Genomic DNA, 18,157 nt, shown 5'->3' with positions numbered 1-18,157 from the left:
TTAGTAGAGACGGGGTTTCATCATGTTGGCCAGGATGGTCTCGATCTCTTGACCTCGTGATCCTCCTACCTCAGCCTCCCAAAGTGCTTGGATTACAGGCCTGAGCCACTGCGCCCGGCCTAATTTTTGTATTTTTAGTAGAGACAGGGTTTCACCATATTGGCTAGGCTGGCCCCGAACTCCTGACGTCAGTGATCCACCAGCCTCAGTCTACCAAAGTGCTTGGATTACAGGCATGACCCACCGTGCCTGGCCAAATGATATGCATTCTTAAATGTGGAAGAGGGAAGCAAGAAGGTGAGTCAGAGAAATGTGATTAGGAAAGAGGCAGGAGAAACTAAGCCTGAGAGGAATTCCATCTGCTGTTGCCAGCTTTGACATAGACAGAGGTGGTCACAAGCCAAGGAATGTGGGTGGCCTCGATCTAGAAACTGGGAACAGCCCTCAGCTGATAGCCAGCAAGAAAACAGAAACCTTAGTCTTACAACCACTTGGAATTGAATTCCCCTAGCAAGGAATTAGCAATAAAATGGGTTTTTCCCTAGAGCCTTTGGAAAAGAATGCAGCCTACTGACACCTTGATTTTGGTCTGGCAAGACCCATGCCAGAGTTCTGACTTACAGTGCTGTAAGATTAAAAACCTGTGTTGTTTAAGCCACTAAGTTTTAACTCGTTACAGCAGTCATAGAAAACGAATACACACACTATGGAACACTACTTAGCCCTAAAAAAGAAACTATTGACACCTTGGATGGATCTCTTGGGCATTATGCTGAGCGAGGAAAGCCAGTATCAAAAGGTTACATTGTGTATGATTCCGTGTACACGGCATTCTCAAAGGAATAAAGCAATAGAGATGGAAAACGGATTAGCGGTTGCCAGGCGTTAGGGATGGTGGGGTTAGGGCAGGCAGGTGGATGTGATGTTAAAGGGGCCGCACGAGCGAAGTCTTCGTGGTGGATGATGACTGCAGTGGTGGTTACTCAAATCTACATACATGATGAAATGGCAGAGAACTATACGTATGCATGGTATCAATGTCCATGAAAGATCTGAAATAAAAGCCCCTGACATCAGGAAGCTGGCTTGGCACGCACGGCTATGCCACGTTATTCTCCACTGAGACATAATCACACAAGATATAACCTCAGACAAGGTTACTCTGAGGCTGTGATAAAGTGAGACAAAACAAGGTCACTTCATAATTTTTAAGTAACCCATAAAGACAAGGTCACGGTGCCACCCACAAAATACCGACTATCACCCTCTCTTGGCTGAAATCAGTGACTGCTGCTGCTTCACCAATCATAGCTTTAGCCCCCAACGCTAGTCTCCTCTTCCTAGTGACAGGACTCAAGCTGCGCAATTACAGACTTGCTTCTGCCTTCTGACAGCAGATGCGATTCATCTAGTGTGAAACCTACTCCCTTCAACCTCCCCCAAATCACCCAACCAAAACCCAAATCCTACACTAGGTTCTTCCTAACACACTCCTAACACCTAACACATCTCTTATCAAGATGCCCCATGGTGTGTGCTCTCCCTCACTGCAATGAGTAATAAATGCAACTTACTCAGCTAGAGGTGTGTTCTCAGTGGGTCTTTGGCTAGAAGGAACTGCAGGTGGAGGATCTGTCCTATAGTTATGTAAGATGCAACCATCAGAGAAAACTGGGTTCTTGGGACTTCCCATACTGGTTTTGCAATTGCTTGTAAATCTATAATTATTTCAAAATAAAAAGTAAGGCTGGCTGGACGCGGTAGCTCACGTCTGTAATCCCGGCACTTTGGGAGGCCAAGGCGGGCAGATTGCTTGAGGACAGGAGGTCGAGATCAGCCTAGCCAACACTCAGCCTGGCCAACATGGCAAAACCACGTCTCTACTAAAAATACAAAAATTAGCTGGGCCTGATGGTGAATGCCTGTAAACCTAGCTACTTGGGAGGCTGAGGCACGAGAATTGCTTGAACCCAGGAGGTGGAGGTTGCAGTGAGCCAAGATCACACCACTGAACTCCAGCCTGGGTGACAAAGCAAGACTCTGTCTCCAAAAAAAAAAAAAAAAAGAAAAAAAAAGTAAGGCTTTCTATGTGATTAATATGATGTTTTACTTTGTTTACATGTGCATGCACTTACATAGAAAAATATCATATTACACAATAGCCAGAAATTTGTTATCAGACATTCTCTTTGGAGAAGGAGATGGGCTATGAATGGAAACAGATGACTGTACCATTTCCTGAATGAAAAATAATTAAGACTTCCAAAAACTAATAGTAAAATTAAAATATAAATAGGTGATATGACGCAGCACAAACTGCACTCGCTGAATGCATCTGAAGGGAAAAGAATAGAAGGAAGAGAAAAAAACAAGATCAGAAAACAAAACAAATTAAAATCAACAACAGCCTGGGCGTGGTGGCTCACACCTGTAATCCCAGCACTTTAGGAGGCCGAGGGAGGAAGGCTGCTTGAGGCCAGGAGTTCAAAACCAGCCCGGGTAACACAGCGAGACCACCATCTCTAAGAAAAGTTAAAAATTTAGCCAGGTGTGGTAATGCATGCGTGTCATCCTAACCGCTTGGGAGGCTGAAGCGGGAGAATCGCTTGAACCCGGGAGGCGGGAGGTTGCAGTGAGCGGAGATCACACCATTGCACTACAGCCTAGCGACAGAGCAAGACACCGTCTCAAAAAATAATAATAATAATAAATAAAATAAAAATCAACAACAGCTCAAATGGTGATATGATTTGGCTCTGTGTCCCCACTCAAATGTCATCTTGAATTGTACTCCCATAATTCCCACATGTTGTGGGAGGAACCCAGTGGGAGATAATTTAGATCATGGGGGCGGTTTCCCCATACTGTTCTGGAGGTGGTGAATAAGTCTCATGAGGTCTGATGGGTTTATCAGGGGTTTCCGGTTTTGCATCTTTCTCATTTTCTCTTGCCACCACCATGTAAGAAGTACCTTTCACCTCCTACCATGATTCTGAGTCCTCTCCAGCCATGTGGAACTGTAAATTCAATTACACCTCTTTTTCTTCCCAGTCTCAGGTATGTCTTTATCAGCAGCGTGAAAACAGACTAATACAAATGGCCAGTTAGAAAAAAGTGGATCTGGCTGGGCATGGTGGCTCACGCCTATAATCCTAACACTTTGAGAGGCTGAGGCGGGCGGATCACTTGAGGTCAGGAGTTCAAGACCAGCCTGGCCAACATGGCAAAACTACATCTGTATTAAAACAACAACAACAACAACAACAAAAAAAAAAAAAAAAACGAAAAATTAGCTGGGTGTGGTGACATACACCTGTAATCCCAACTACTCAGAAGGCTGAGGCAGGAGAATAATTTGAACCTGGGAAGCAGAGGTTGCAGTAAGTCGAGACCCTGTCACTGCTCTCCAGCCTGGGCAACAAGAGTGAAACTCCATCCAAGAAAAAAGAAAAAGAAAAAGAAAAAAAGGAAGAAAGAAAAAGTGGATCAGAGAAGTCCAAAGATCAGGAATCAGGAACATACCTGTGGGTGGGGAAACAGCTCGCAAGTGGAAAGTGAACTGGCTAGTGTTCCCCGAGGGAGGGGCCAGGTGAACTGAGCAGGAAGCCAAAGGTAAAAAACACCATGGAGGCCAGGCGTGGTGGCTCACGCCTATAATCCCAGCACTTTGGGAGGCCGAGGTAAATAGATCATTTGAGGTCAGGAGTTCGAGACCAGCCTGGCCAACACGGTCTCTACTAAAAAGACAAAAAGTTAGTTGGGCATGGTGGCGCACACCTGTAATCCCAGCTACTCAGGAGGCTGAGGCAGGAAAATCGCTTGAACCAGGGACGCAGAGGTTGCAGTGAGCCAAGATGGCACCACTACACTCCAGCCTGGGTGACAGAGCGAGACTCTGTCTCAAAAACAAACAAAAAACACCATGCAACAAGTCATGGAATCTTTAGATTGTTAGAACTTTCCAGACAAAGAGCTGTCCAGCTTATGCCTCTGTGTACATCTCTTTTGAGAGTGCGTGTGTGTGTGTGTGTGTGTGTGTGTGTGTGTGTGTGTGTGTTGGGGCTGGGGATGGGGGATGAAGCCAGATAAAGAATTTGCTGAAATAATGCATTGATAAATTGGCAGCTCTCCTGGCTCCCACTGCACACTTTTTCTTTCTTTTTTTTTAAATTTTACTTTTAGTTCTGGGACACATGTGCAGTACGTGCAGATTTGTTACATAGGTATATATGTGCCACGGTGGTTTGCTGCACCCATCAACCTGTCATCTAGGTTTTAAGCCCTGCATGCATTAGGTATTGGTCCTCATATTCTCCCTCCCCTTAGCCCCCCACCCCACGACAGGCCCTGGTGTGTGATGTTCCCCTTGCTGTGTCCATGTGTTCTCATTGTTCAACTCCCACTTATGATTGAGAACATGCCACTGCACACATTTTCTAGCTCAGCCTTTAGGCACCCCTCTCTGGGACAGGGAGGAAAGGTGTTGCTTGGAGGTTACTCAACCTTACCCACCTGTGCTATGCAGAATAATGGCCCCCAAAGAACCATGTGTCCTAATCCCTAGAACCTATGATATGTCACCATATATGGCAAAAAGGGACTTTGCAGATGTAATTAAATTAAGGAGATGAGGAGATTATCTTAGATTACCTGGGTGGGCCTAAAATAATCAAAAAGGTCTTTACAAGAAGGAGATAGGCAGGTCAGAGAAAGCGATGTGATGATGGAAGCAGACGTGGGAGTGACACGGGGCTATGAGACAAGGAACCAGGCAACTTCCAGAGGCTGGCAAAAGCAAGGAAATGGATTCTTCCCCAGAGCCTCAAGAAGGAGTGCAGCCCTGCTGACACCTTGCTTTTAGCCCAGCTAAAATGATTTCAGACTTCTGTCCCCCAGAACTGTAAGATAATAACTTTCTGCTGCTTCAAGTTACAAGTTTCTGGTAATTTGTTACAGCAGTCACAGGCACTAATACATCCATGGATCGAGGCGCAACATATTCTAGTTACATTAAAGTAAAGATAGAGGGATAGAGGTTCAGATCACCGGCTGATTCAGGACTGTGGACTTTCAAGGGCTCCCATCTCTCCTCTTTCAAATCTACAACTGCCTTAATGAAAGAGAAGAGCTTCCTTTTAGAAATATCACACTTATTCCCATATAAGGTAAGCTTTATTCTTTCTCCATAATGCACTTGTTATCAAAAGACATATGTGATAGAGCTTGAAAACCACAAAAATATAGGGTACCTTGGTTGCTTATTTCATAATACAGCTTGGAGATGTTTTCACATCTGTACACATGTTATCCTTTCATACAGTCACTCCACACTCTGTGTATTTTACCTTTAGTATAGGTACTAATTACATCAATAATACTTCTTTAGGATATATAAGTTCTAATTATAGCACTCCAGAGGGAACTATGATTATCAAAACCTAAATATCCACATGTATTATTAAACTCATCTTATTTTTCATTTTATTCATTAACTGTAAACTATTTTCCCCCAAAATTTCCACCTTAGTAATGTCCCGCACTTTTGTTCTTTTCTTTCTTTATTTTCATTAGAGACGGGGGGGGGGTCTCACTATGTTGGCCAGGGTGGCCTCCGACTCCTGGCCTCTGGCAATCCTCCCTCCAGCCTTGGCCTCCCAAAGTGCTGGGATTACAAGCATGAGCCACCATGTCCAACCCATGTTTATTTGAAATCTATATTATTAAATTAGGACAACATGACTATATGAAATAATAGGCTTATTTTTTCTAACAAATATAAACAGGCATAAAGTTTTAAGTATGTACGTATTGGTTTTTCCACATAATTTTGAAACTTTCTTTACCTTTCTGTATATGGCAACTTGGAAGTCAATTTTTAACTTATCTCCAAAGTTCTAATTTAATGACTTGATACTAAAACAAAACTGAATTTCAGTCTTCTGTGTAATTTTTAGCCTCCAGAACAGTTGACTCAGACTGTGTATCAGATCCTGTAAGGGACATGAGGTTGTAATTTGGGAAAGCTATAGAGAAGATCATTTTATGTTCTAGAATAGATTATGGTTTTATGTTCTAGCATAGATGATTTTATGCTCTACAATAGCCCTAGGAAGTTAGCAGGAAAGGGAACTGATATAAACCTGAAGCTTATGCTGCCTGCTACGCCATGAATCATAGAGTCCTTTGTCTCTGACCCAGGTGTCTCATATCTTCCGCCGTGTTTAACTTGTTAGCTCCAAGTAGAGTAAAATCTCAGCTGCTTCAGTGATTAGCCAAGAGCACCAAAATATACTTAATAAATTTAACACATAACAGGCTAATAACTCAGAAACTCCGCTGAGAGACACTAAGAATCTAAATAAAGAGATATACTACATTCAAGGGTTGGAAGACTCACTATTGCTTAGTTGGCATTTCTCCGCAAACTGATCCATAGAGTCAACGTAATCCCAATCAAAATCCAAAATAAAAATTTTGAGGACACTGACAAGATGAATTTTAAGTTTAGATGGCAAACCAAAGGACCCAGACAGCCAAACAAACTTGAGAAAGAAGAAACAGGTTGGGAGACTATATTACCTGGTCTCAAGAAGTACTTTGGTCTTGAAATATAGCTAATGTACAAAACAGTGTAGTATTAGCATAAGGGTAGACATATAGATCAATGGAACAGAATAGAGTCTAGAAATAGACCCATACATACATGGGGCAATTGATTTTCAAAAACAGTGCTGAGGTAAATTGATGCTGGAAAAGATGTTTTTCAACAAATAGTTCTAAAACAACTAGCTGTCTCTAAGTAATATAAATGGATCACCAGGAAATGTGGAGAAACAGATCTAAGAGAGATAATGACTGTGCCATGTATTTGTATTTTTATCTTAAAATTGACTCCTGAATTAAGAAACATCAGCTCCCCTTTAATCTGAGGAAACTGAAGTTCAAAACATGACCTCACAGCTACGAAACATTGAAAACAGGATTCAAGCCCGGATATCTCTGTATCTAAGGGTTTCCCTAATGTGGGGAAGGAATGGCACTATGCAGAGATGAGTGAGAAGACAGTAGTCCCAAGTCACTCGGGAAGCTGAGTTCGTGCCCAGCCCTTGGCCTCTCTCTATGTCCCCAGGGCCCAGCTCAGTCCCAGCTACCCGGCAGAAAAAGATGAGGGATGTTGATTTCACATTTTGTTTTCAAGATGTTGAGTTTGGAGGCGGTACAGGTACAGTGTCCCAAGGCCATGGAACTGTGATAGCCTGCTGTCTCCTTAAGGGAACTGGGATCCGAGTTCCAATGGTCCCTAAGCTCAGAAGGTGGTTCAGAGTCAGAGGACGTTGCCCACTGCTGCTGGGGGATGCCGTCTGGTGGGAGAGGGACATGGGGACAACTGTGGAGGGCTCAGCATCCAGGCCACCATTCAAACCCAGAGGATCCTCAACATAGAGCACTCAGGGACAGGGCACAGCAGCTCCTCAGAGGGGACCTTTTTGGCTTGGAGCTGGTACCCCAGAAGTGGGGCAGAGGAGCTAATGAGACGCATCCTTCCCAGTTACATCCCAGGATGCTGGGTAGGGCCCTTCCGCAAGGACAGTGCAAGGGTTTGCTCGCTCACTGGCCTCTGGTTGGCCCTAGTATAGCCTAGCATAAATCCTACAAGGTTTTCAGCATCTGTCGACCTCCCCAGCTTTTCCTTTTGCTTCTCTACTTAAGCCCCCTAACAATTGCTTTTGACAGTCCATGCTTCCTATTCCTTATCTCCAGACACGCCTCACTTCCAAAGAATTCTCAGCCTTCCAAAAATCTCTGGATTTCCTGAACACTCCAAGGATGAATTCACCGGCCCAAAGTCTTCTCTCAATCCTGAGTTTCTTTTTCCTTCTTTACTTTCTGAGGATTTCTAGTAATTTGAGTCAGCAGTGTCACTTTCCCCATTTTTTATTCTGGAGTTTTCTTCCCACGATTCTTTTCTCTGCAGCTGCAGGGCCTATTCCAGGGCTGGCAGAGAGCTGGCATTTATTCCGTGCTGCTGGAGTTCAGGAAACTAACGAGGTCTCAGGGTGTCCATATGTGTTTGCTCCTCTCTGCCATGTGCAATTTCACCATATCCATTTTTAAACACACAATGCAATTCGACACACTTGGAAGCATACACATAGGCTTCAATGTAAAAGCAGAAAGCACATGTAGGCAGGATACCCACCACCTTTAGGTGGCCAGTTATCCCTGGAGAGAGAGTAGGTGGCTTTAGCTGTATCTCGGGCATCATCAAACTTTCCATAAAAGGCCAGATAGCAAATACTTCAGGCTTACACGTCCATATGGTCTCTGTCTCAGCTATTCAACTCTGCCATTGTAGCGTGAAAGCAGCTATAGACAATACATAAATGAATGAACATGGCTGTGTTCCAATAAAACTTTATTTATGGGCATTGAAATTTGAATTTCATATAATTCCCTATGTTCTTCTTCTTCTGACTTTTTGTTCCAACCTTTAAAAATGTAAAAACTATTCTTGGCTCACAAGTCATACAGAAACAGATGAGGGGCTGGGTTTGGCCAGTAGACCACACTGTGCCGATTCCTGGACCTGAATCATTTCTATTTCTAAGAAAGACAGAAAAGAGAAGAGAGGCAGGTATGGCAATGTTAAGGTTTGTTCAGCCTGAGAGGTGACTGTCTGCAATATTATTTTCTATGCTTTTCTCTACTACTTTCAAATATTTTAGAATTTTTAAAAACTTAGAGAAAAGAAGGGGAAGGGCTGGAAATAACCCCCCAATGATCCCAGAGCTTATTGGTGGGTACCAGATTAAAGGTGATTTTTATTTTTCTTCTGTTCTGTAATAGATATTTACTGTTTTCTGTAATCTTAGGAGTTGGGTGTTTTGTTTGTTTGTTTGTTTTGTTTTGTTTTTCCGAAACAGGGTCTCACTCTGTTGCCCAGGGTGGAGTGCAGTGGTGCAATCATAGATCATCATAGCTTGGAATTCCCGGGCCCAGGCAATCTTCCAACCTCAACCTTTTAAGTAGATAACATCACAGGCCCATGCCACCGCAACTGGCTAATTTTAACATTTTTTGTAGAGATGGGGTCTCACTATGTTGCCCAGGCTGGTTTCAAACTTCTGGCCTCAAGTGATCTTCCCGCCTTGGCCTCCCAAAGTGCTGGGATTACAGGCATAAACCATGGTTCCTGGCCATAAACATTATTATTATTATTATTGTTGTTGTTGTTGTTTAATGTAGATGGAGGGGTTTGGCCCAAACTGGTGGTCTGTCTCCTGGGGACCTTCCATAACTTAAGAGCCTCTTCCAGAATGTCCCCCGACACACAGGAGCCGGAGCACTCCCTGTGCTAGTAAAACTGGCCCGTGCCACTGCAGACGGCATTGCCAAAGTGGGGGGAGGGGAGGGGGACCACAGCCTGGGTTCTCTGAAGCTCAGGGTCCCAGGAGAGTTCAGAGGCTGCTGCTGATGGGGAGAGACACTCATCCCACCCTGTTTGCTGCTAAACCTACAATTGTGAACAGATTTCTAGATACCAAGTGGAACCATGACTGTATCGACAGGTAATGGGAAATTCAAGCTTTTCTTGCACCTCCATTTCCACCAAACTTCTCCAATGCTGTCCTATTCTGCACCCCACACCTGCTCTTCCCCAAATAATCGATCCCCTGCAGCCTCCAGCACCTTTCTCGCCTTCTCCTGAAGCTGCTCCCTAAAGATCCCCCTTGCCCAGTCTGATGCCACAACCCCCACAGCATCAGCATCCAAGGCAGGCCCATCAGCCATGTCCACAGCCTGCCGGGCCCCCACCCCACCCCAGCCCTCACTGACCCTCATCCTCCCCCTTCTTCACACCTTTCCAAGGGCTTTATCTCACCACCATCTCCCACTCCTCTTGCTGTAAGGACAACCCCTGGACTTCTCCTTTGTGGGCGTCAGCCTACCATCCTGTGGGAATTCCAGGAACTAGTTCAATGTTTATAAATAAAACCTATGAAGTAGCATAATACGAGGGTGGGCCACATAGAACCACTGACTTCTTTTCTTGCCAAATACAGATGTTTTTAAAAAATGAACACAATTTAGTATGGTGCATACTAGACATTTATGCATTACATAAAAGGAATGTTCTAACTTCAAAGAATCCAAAGACCATCATCTCAGAATAAAAAAGAGGCACCAAAATGGGTTACTGAAGTGAAATGGATGTTATGGGAAACTCGCTGTAATGCCCTTACAGTCCTCATTTTACCGCAGGCCAGGGAGAGAGATCATGGCAGGAGGCCAGCACTGGCCCTCGGATGGCGGCAGCCTCTCTCTTGTGTCAGCCCTTCCAAACTTCCCAGCTCCTCTCCACCAGCCCTCTGCCTTCCCCATCCTGCACCTGCTGGCCTCCTTCAAGACTCCCCAGGAAGCGGACTGGCCTCCCTGCTCCCTCTTCCCACTTTCTTCTCCCTGCACCATACCAGTCTAGCTTGTGGGTTGCTAAGAGTTCTTTTCCTAAATCACAGCTCTGGTAAGTATAGTGAGGGTTAAACATCCTGGACTCTGTCACTCAGTAGCTGGGTGATGCTGAGCAAGTCACTTAATCAATCTGAGCCTCAGTTTTCTCATCTACAAAATGGAGTTGATAACGCTACCTGGGAGAATGACGATTTAAGGCAGGATGCATGTAAAGGACTTAGGAGAACCCCTGGCACTGTGTAAGTGCTCAAGACATGGAGATCACTGTTATCATTCCTGCTATTTTCAAAGTCCTTCCTTTGATTCCCAGTGGCCTGCCAGGGGCTATTCTCCCCTCTTTGCTCATCACTCAAGGCCCTGCCTACCTTTCCAGTCACACCATCTGCTAACCTTATGCTAAGACTACCTTCCCCTTGGCCTCTGAGCTCCCGAGGGCGGGGGCTGGCTATATCTGCCATGGCAGCCCCTGGCACACAGGTTGCACATACTAGATGGCGCGCTAAAGCTCTGCTGCTCTGAACAAGTACCAGTGAGACCCATGGCAGCCTTTCAGGGGAGGGATGCCGAGAAACCACCAAGGTGGGTCCAATCCCCACTGGCATCACGTTTTCTTTCTAGATCAGCCCTAACTGATTTGCAAGCAACCCCTCAGACTTTGGGTGAACAGCTAATAATGACAATTCTTCCAGCCTATAATGACATCCTATGCTGTGTCATATCTATCTGTTACATGTGCTTCTGAGCCCAGAGATGTTCAGTGACTTGTCTGCAGTCACACAGCATTTATGACCTAGTCAGGACACTGTACACACTCCCAGGCCAAACTCTGTGTCCCCAGAATAGAGGTATACATGGATAGAAAACCAAGCTTATTCCAGATTACCAATTTATTGGTTTCCAATCTTCAAACCAAAGTCTATAAATCCCCATGCCAACCAGGAAGGAGTCATCTCCAACTGCCCAGCACCCTTGGGCCCCACTCTCTCCTCTTCTCCCTTCTCTCCCTCATCAGCCAGGGGCTTGGGCGAGGGAGGCAGAGCCTCATGGCTCCCACATCTCCCTCCCTGTGCTCTGCCTTGTTCATTTCACAGCTATGTCGGCACATCGCCTCCAAAGGCCAAGGAAAAAGAAACAGCATAGCCCAGATGCGGACAGTACTCTCCTATCTGTCACAGAGAAGAGAAGAGAGAAATAAAAGCTAACAAGACTTCCAAAAGCAAAATCCCCAAACCACCTCTCAGGTACCCAGCAGCTGTCAAAGTCAACACAGGAACCTGGCGAAGGGAGGAAAACCCATCCCCAATAAAACCCAGGCAGTTGTGGATCTGAGATTCGGAGACTGAGCACTGCCGCATTTCCAAGGGCGTGATGGGCGTCCTCGGTGGCACTTCTCTGCTAATGTACAGGTGGTCTGTCTAGACCGATGAACCAAGCCTGTCTTTGCTGAGTACTGAGTCTACCTTTTTTTTTCATTATTATTATTTGGAGGGCTATTGAGATTCCCCTTGCTTCCTTATTTATGCAACTGGGAAATCACAGCACAGAGAGCTGCTTCCAAACTGAAGGCCACATGGGCCAATTTCAGATGGATAATTAAATATTGAACAAACGCTGAAATGCCTCTACTGAATTGGGATGGCTAAAAATAGCCACCCCGCCACTCCTAGAGCGGGCACGCGATACATGGGCATCTCGGCTGCTCATCCTCAAACCCCTCCTCCCTGCAACTGCCAAGCGCAACCTTCCCGGGAAACAGCAGAGGAGGCGGAGGGAAATAGACTCCCCAAATACCTACTTAATGGAAAACAAAACTTCAGCTCCCAGCAAGCTCTGAATGTTCCTGACCAGGAAATACTCTCCCTTTCCTGACATTTAACCAAGTGGCCCCGAGAGGGAGGTGCAGGGGAAATATCACAGCCATTGCCTTTCTCTTTAAAATAGTCACAAGGCTTCATGTCATTTCTAAAGCAAAACACGTATGCAGCCTGGTAGGTGAACGTGTGTGTGTCAAGTTCAACAGTACACGGGAGTTGAATCGCCATTCTCTCCCCCAAGAACACCCAGTGAGGAGCCTGGGCACTTCAGTTTCCATATCTGGGCTCATCTTGGGGAAAGCAACCAACTATGCCAACACCAAAACAGGATACAAAGGGATCTGAGCTCCAGATCTGGATTTCTCATGAACGTCTTTAGGTAACCACGGGCAAGAGGTCTTGGCTCTGTGGGCCTCAGTTTCCCCAGTTGTCAAGGGGAACAGTTGGCTCCTGGTACTGGAACCACAAGTACCCATCTCTCCAACCTCCCCATTCAGCAGCTGGGCAAATAGGCTCCAAGCCCCTCCCTGTATCCCCAGGGCTTATTAAGTATGGAATTAAATAGAAGGACAGAGATAGAAGAACTGAAACCTGAACAACTGAGATGAGGAGCATGACCTGGGTCCATTCCAGCGCTCTCTGAGTTGCAGCAACCAAGAAAGTTAGAGGGAGCCCTGGGGCTTCTGAGCATGAGCTTTTGAGTCCAGTGGCCTGGGTTCAAACCAGTTATTTCACCACCCTGAGAGGAAAATGCAGGGGAAATATCACACCCAGAGCTTGGTTTCCTCACCTGGCAAAGGAAACTAACAACAATAACCCCTACCTGCTAGGAGGACTAGAGAGCTGAGATGAGACATGAGGTAATCAGGGGAAGCTCTTGGCACGGGGCCAGGCACACATTCAGCTTGGTGAAAGGGAGCTGTTCTCTTCCTGATTATTAAAGGTGATGAGGGTGGGTCAGGAAGGACAAAGGCAAGAGGCTGACATTCCAGCAGATTCACTGGGGCCTGTGGCCTCCTTCAAGGACCTAGAAAGTTCTGGGGATTAGGCCTCAGCTGTCTGCCAGACTCCAGGGAACTCACACCAGGGGACTCTGAACCCTCAGCACTAAGGGCTTTGGTGGAGAAACATGGCTGAGGCCCTGAGACCTGTCACATGCCCTAGAAAAGGGCATGGTTGGCAGGACATGAGTGACAGCAGGATCCAGGAGGCAGGGGCAGGCCAGGGAGGTCCCACCTGAGCTATCCCAGGCAGGTGGAGGAGGCAACCAGATGCCAACGGGGCCCTCCCCTGCCTCCTTCCCAAGCTTTGACCAAGATTGTGAGAGACGATTGCCATGAACACCCAGTGGAGTCACTAGCTATGAAGGGAGGTGGCCTTCTCAAAGTCAGGGCCTGACCTCAGAAAGGTCTGCCTGCCCATGGATATCGCAAAGTGAATCTGAGGACCTAGAGGTGGGCAGAGCTGGTCTCCACCATTTCTGAGCTGTGTGGCTTTGAGCAAGGCTTTCATTCTCTGGGCTACAGTTTCCTCACCTATGAAATGAGGATAATATCAGTATCCATCTCACAGTGTTGTTCTGAACACTGCATAAGACAAGGCAAGTTCAGAGTTGAGCTCATTGCCAGGCACAGAGCAGGCATGCAGCACACAGGAGCTGTAATAAAAAGGAGCCATTTTTACCCACATTACACGACCTGAGAGGGAGTGAGCTCCCCAATCCTTGAGGTATGTAAGGAAGAGGAGGTACTGGAAAGGCTAGGGCCAAGCCCCGAATGAGAGATTGTGTCTCAGCAGAAAAAGAAGAAGAAACAAGGCAGAAAAGGGCATATTGATGATTTCACAGGTCTCATCCAAGGTGGAGGCAGAGAGCTAGGCCTAGGGCCCTTGCAGGGAACATTTGAAAACTGGGGAACCACAAAACACAACATTTGAAAACTGGGAACCACAAACCCCCCCCACCTCAGGGCTATTCTCAGGCTCGCCCAACTCATAGAGTCCAAGCTGTTGCCCCAGAGGCCTCTTGCAGACCTTATCAAAGCCAGGGTCCCGGCCAGGCGCCATGGCTCATGCCTGAAATTCCAGCACTTTGGGAGGCCAAGGCAGGTGGATCACCTGAGGCTGGGAGTTCAAGACCAGCCTGACCAACATGGAGAAACCCCGTCTCTCCTGAAAATACAAAATTAGCCGGGCGTGGTGGCGCATGCCTGTAATCCCAGCTACTCAGGAGGCTGAGGCAGGAGAATCGTTTGAACCCAGGAGGTGGAGGTTGCGGTGAGCCAAGATCGCACCATTGCACTCCAGCCTGGGCAACAAGAGCGAAACTCCATCTCAAAAAAAAAAAAGCCAGGGTCCCCCAAGAAGTTACCCACCCCCAATGGTGCCACACAGGTCCTTACCTAACTATTCTCTTGGTTAGGAACCAGTTGTGTGAAACCATCCTCCTCCACCATGCAGGCAAGATATGAAGGCATGTAAGAGGGTTGCCTACAGGCACGGAGGAGGACCAGACCATCTCAAGAAAAAAACATCTGCAAAACCCCCAGCTCCCAACTAGGGCCTGGCAGGTGGCTGGACCCCTACAAAAACTCAGATGAAAACATGAATAACATAATCAAAACCCCTCATGGCTATGGGTATAGGCATTCCAAGGGGCAGCAGAGCAGGATTAACCCCCCTCAACAGATGGGGAAACTGAGGTCCTATGATGTGTCCAGTCATACAACCAGTTCGAGGCTGAGCTGGAAATAGAGCCCCTGCCTCCCACTAACCCCTGCTCTGTCTCCTAGAAAGAGCCCTGTGCCCTTGTGTACCCCAACAAGCTGGCCTCCCCTACAGACTGGGGGCTTGGCGAAGGCTGGGAGCACATGTGATTCATCTCCATGTGCCCCTGCACCCAAGCTGAAGCCCAGCACATAGTAAGTGCTTAAGAGGAGCTGGCTGGCTGAATGAAACGATCAGAACTTTATCCAGGGCTACAGGAAAATTTCTGTTTCTCCTAGCAGCCCTGGGGAAACAGGGGTCAGAGACAAAACTTTTCTTGGTGTGACTAGGTGGGGAGGCACCTTGCTTATGACACCCTTTTGGGGACAGGATCCCCCCAAATCCATGGGGCATGCCCAGCCTTCAGGTGGAGTCAGGGATACAGTGGGAAATGGCAAATGGCCCTCGCCCTCTGAAGGTCACTATTTCTAACCCACTTCCAGCTACCCTCCAGCTTCGTGCTCTACCCCCCACCACAGCAGGTCTCACTCTGCCTGTTCTTCAGATGGGGAAACGGAAGCCCAGAGAAGGGTAGAGCCTAAGCCCCTTATTGGGTCAAACTAGGGAGACTGCAGACACTGTCCCTCACTCACAGCCCTACCAGGGACAAAGCCCTGCTCCCTTCCCCCAACCTGGCCAGCTGCAGAACCCGGCAGCACCAACTCTTCCTTGCACTTTTCTGTTTCTGAACAAATACACAGCCTGAGTTCTTGGTCATTTTCCTTCCATACTAGTGCCAGAGGCCAGAAAGGGTGTGGGGGCAAGAGTCTGATCCAGGCTGAGATGCTAGGCACCACCCATTCCTCTGAGGTCTGATGCTACCATACGATGGGACCAAGCCCCCAGATGGATGGGGAGACTGAAGTTCAAGGTCAGAAGGGACTGGCTCAAAGGCCATGGGGTAGCTCCCTCAGCCTGAGTTTCTCCCTGGGTGGGGCCCTGCCCTCAGCAGGTGGTTGTGGCTCTGGGGCAGAGTCAGGTGTCTGAGGCTTTAGTGGAGAGAGGGCAATGGCTGCCCCAGCTGCCTCCCACCAAGGAGGACAGGGTGCCTCCAGCCTCCACCCCACACCCTGGCTGCAGCTCTAACTAACTCCTCATCACTCAATGCCTTTTAAAAAAAAAAAAAAAAAAAATTGAGACAGGGTCTTGCTATGTTGCCCAGCCTGGTCTTGAACTCCTGGGCTCAAGGATTCCTCCTGCCTTGGCTTCCCAAAGTTCAAAGCCTTTTATCAAATCCAAACTACTATTGCCTGCCCTTCCCCACCCACCCACCCACGCAGCCCTCTTCCCAATCCACCCTCCTCCTCAACCCCAGTAGGAACTCTATCCTCAACACCCAAGTCGTTTTCCTTCTCCCTGACTGCGCAGTCTGTTCATTCTGTCCAGAGAGAGGACAGTAGCTCACCCTCAGCTTCAGCCTTAGTCCTGGGCACTGGCTTCTGGCCCTCACATGACCCTGTCACTGCTAGCCCCACTGACAACACGAGGTCATTGAGGCTTGGATAGGTAACTGGCTGAAGAACAGTTGTGTGCACAGCTGAGGCTTGAACCCAGATCTGACTCAATGATGCCCTCTGCCAAGGGAAATCCTATCCATTTTGTGAGATCCCATCCAAATGTCACCTCCTCTGTGAAGCTCTCCCTGATTTCCCCAGATATAACTTCTGTTCAGAGACAGTCTCCTCCCCACTCTCTGCAGGCTGTGAGCTCCTTTAAGGCTGGGACACAAAGCAGTGATCCTGTGTATGAGCTGGGGCTCAGGTGACAGCCCCTGACACATTGATTATCCCCTGCCCGGTCAGCTGAGCAGGAGTGGGACTCCTGTTACAGTCAGGGATGGAACTGGGCTGAGGTGAGAAGAGGGAAAGGTCACGCAGGGCATTTCTGAGGCAAGGGGGGGCGGGCGGAGGAGGTGAGGTGACGTGAGGTGGGTGCAGAAGGAGAGGCCCCAGGGTGGTCTAAACAGTACTGGGCATTTTCGCAGCTCCCATTTCTCAGTTTCTTCACTGAATCCTCCGCATATGGCAGGTCCATTTTACAACCAGGAAAACTAAACTCAGAAAGGGGAGAAATGACTTGCCCAAAGTCACAAAGCTTGAGCTCAGATTCCCAGTCTCCCAGACCAAGTCCAGGGGGAGGGAGTAAGTACAGAATTAATAGTATTAAGCCTTTCCCCAGGTCTTAGAAAGTACAAAATTAAATTGAAGGACAGAGATAGAAGAACCAAAACCTGAACCACTGAGACAAACCCTTTCCCCAGGTCTTTAGTACTCCCCCTGGGGGAGGGAGTACTAAAGGCTTAGTACTGTTAATTCTGTACTTACTAAGACTTCAGGAAAGGCAAGAGCGGGGGGATCACAGGCTTTGAGAGACCCTTGAGGACTGAACTACCAGCATACACCTGTGCATACCCTTAACCTCAGCTTGAACCCTTCTGTGCAGGGGGAACTCACCACTTCCTGAGGAAGCCCTGGACTGCACATCGCTGCTCAGTCCTGACTGTGGGAAAAGTCTTCCCCATTCTGGGGGAAGCAAATGAACACTGCCTGCCTGCTTCATTTACCCTCACACTGACAAGAAAACTAAAGTTCAGAGGCAGCTCAGCCCAGGTCACACATCGGCAGCCTGCAGGGTGGGAATGTGACCCCTGCATGGCATTTGTTGGCACAGGGCCCGGCTTCCCACTTTCAAGAAAACCTGATGGCGTCAACTCGGCCCAGGTCTCGGCTAAGGCGCCGTCTTTCTCCTCCCTTCCACCCCACGGGCACCCTCGGTGGGCCTGAACCTCTGCCCAGGACTCCAGCCTCCCCAGAGCCCCTTTGAAGGCCTCCTCCTCCCAGGGGGCTTCCCTCCCTCCCACTCAGCCAGGGAAGGAAGTCCTGGCCCCCACCCGCCCAAACGCAGCCCCCTGGATCACACGCATTTCCAGCCGAGGATCCTGTTACTGGAAAAAGAAAATGCTGCTCGCACCTCCCCCTCCGTCTCGTCCTGCCTCATGAGCTTGATGGAGAGAAACTTTGCAAAGGAGTTGGCGCCCACCCGCTCGAGGGGTCCCGGTTCCTTCCCTGAGGTCCACCCACTTGTCCCAGCACCCAAGAGTGGGGAGCCCC

General features: G+C 47.8%; 1 protein-coding gene across 9 annotated transcripts in view; it reads right to left on the bottom strand.

Moving 5' to 3' along the window:
* DAB2IP (DAB2 interacting protein) overlaps positions 1-18,157 on the bottom strand; it is a 186,799-nt gene that overhangs the window by 114,407 nt on the left and 54,235 nt on the right. The gene's annotated exons all lie outside the window — the stretch shown is intronic.

This window comes from Rhinopithecus roxellana, chromosome 16, assembly GCF_007565055.1.
Source record: "Rhinopithecus roxellana isolate Shanxi Qingling chromosome 16, ASM756505v1, whole genome shotgun sequence".
In the NCBI taxonomy this organism is placed as follows: Eukaryota; Metazoa; Chordata; class Mammalia; order Primates; family Cercopithecidae; genus Rhinopithecus; species Rhinopithecus roxellana.
Note: the sequence above shows the minus strand (reverse complement) of the source record. Positions and strands in the feature narration are given on the sequence as shown.